The sequence below is a fragment of the Arachis duranensis genome, chromosome 1 (assembly GCF_000817695.3).
Source record: "Arachis duranensis cultivar V14167 chromosome 1, aradu.V14167.gnm2.J7QH, whole genome shotgun sequence".
Classification (NCBI taxonomy): domain Eukaryota; kingdom Viridiplantae; phylum Streptophyta; class Magnoliopsida; order Fabales; family Fabaceae; genus Arachis; species Arachis duranensis.
The window spans coordinates 81,960,842-81,963,129 of NC_029772.3; positions in this window are offsets into that span (position 1 = coordinate 81,960,842).

Sequence of the window (2,288 nt, forward strand, 5' to 3'; positions counted from 1 at the left end):
CAATATATAATAGTTCATACTTTATTCGAGATTAGATGACACAAACTGGCGCTCAACGCCAGTTCTACGCTGCATTCTGGAGTCAAATGCCAGAAACAAGTCACGAACCAGAGTTGAACGCCAAAAACACGTTACAACTTGGCGTTCATCTCCAAGAGAAGCCTTAGCTCGTGTAAAGATCAAGCTCAGCCCAAGCACACACCAAGTGGGCCCCAGAAGTGGATTTCTGCATCAATTACTTACTTCTGTAAACTCTAGTAGCTAGTCTAGTATAAATAAGACGTTTTACTATTGTATTAGATATCTTTGGTCTTAGTTTTATTTTATTATTCATCTTAGGAGACTATTGATCACGTTTTGGGGGCTGGCCATTCGGCCATGCCTGAACCTTCATCACTTATGTATTTTTAACGGTGGAGTTTCTACACACCATAGATTAAGGGTGTGGAGCTCTGCTGTACCTCAAGTTTCAATGCAATTACTACTATTTTCTATTTAATTCCGCTTGTTCTTATTCTAAGATATTCGTTGCACTTCAACATGATGAATGTGATGATCCGTGACATTCATCATCATTCTCACCTATGAACGCGTGACTGACAACCACTTCCGTTCTACCTTAGACCAGGCGCATATCTCTTGGATTCCTTAATCAGAATCTTTGTGGTATAAGCTAGAATTGATGGCGGCATTCATGGAAATCCGGAAAGTCTAACCTTGTCTGTGGTATTTCGAGTAGGATTTCGGGATTGAATGACTGTGACGAGCTTCAAACTCGCGATTATTGGGCGTGATGACAAACGCAAAAGAATCAAGGGATTCTATTCCAACATGATCGAGAACCGACAAATGATTAACCGTGCTGTGACAGAGCATTTGGACCATTTTCACTGAGAGGATGGGATGTAGCCATTGACAACAGTGATGCCCTACATACAGCTTGCCATGGAAAGGAATAAGAAAGATTGAAGGAAGACAGTAGGAAAGCAGAGATCCAACAGGGACAAGCACCTCTACACACTTATCTGAAATTCTCACCATTGAATTACATGAGTAACTCTATCTTTATTTTCTGTTTTATTTATTATTAATATTCAAAAACTCCATAACCATTTACTATCCGCCTGACTGAGATTTACAAGATGACCATAGCTTGCTTCATACCAACAATCTCCGTGGGATCGACCCTTACTCACGTAAGGTATTACTTGGACGACCCAATGCACTTGCTGGTTAGTTGTGCGGAGTTGTGACTAAGTGTGATTCATGTTTGAGAACGCTACCAAGTTATTGGAGCCATTGTTGATGATCACAATTTCGTGCACTAGTGACCTCCCAAATAAACGGAGAGTATCAGGCCAAGGATCCCACCATGAAAAAATACTTAGACAAAATCTTGGAGTACCTTAGGCGCTTTGAAGAGACCGAGGTAAAGCATATAACTCGGGATCTCAACAGCAGGGCAGACGCCCTCTCCAAGCTAGCAAGTACCAAACCAGGAGGGAACAACAGAAGCCTAATTCAAGAAACTCTCCCTGAACCCTCTGTGGACAAAACGGAGGCTGTTCAAGATGTTTTTAAAATCACCGGGTTAGACCTCAGATGGATGAAGCCCTTAGTCGAATACCTGAAATTTGACGTCCTCCCCAAAGAGAAAAAAGAGGCCAAGAAAATTCGGAGGGAAGCACAAAACTACACGCTGGTGAAAAATATCCTCTATAAAAGGGGGATATCAACACCACTACTAAAGTGTGTCCCGACCTCAAAGACAACCGAGGTGCTAGAGGAGGTGCACAATGGAATCTGTGGGAATCATCTTGGAGCAAGGTCGTTAGCTAGAAAGGTGATCCGAGCTAGTTTCTACTGGTCGACCTTACAAAAAGATTCTATGGAATTTGTGAAAAAATGCCAACCATGCCAAATGCATGTAAACTTCCATGTAGCCCCTCCTGAGGAACTCATTAGTATAACTTCCCCATGGCCTTTCGCAAAGTGGGGATTGGACTTGCTAGGACCATTCCCACAAGCGCTGGGAGAAGTAAAATATCTAATAGTGGGAGTGGATTACTTCACAAAGTGGATAGAAGCCGAACCATTGGCCACCATCACCGCTCAGAGAAGTCGAAAGTTCCTCTACAAGAACATTATCACCAAATATGGGGTACCCCACTCCATCACCACTGATAATGGCACTCAATTCACCGACTCAACCTTCAAAAACCTGGTAGCCAGTATGAAAATCAAACATCAATTTACATCGGTGGAACATCCACAAGCAAATGGACAAG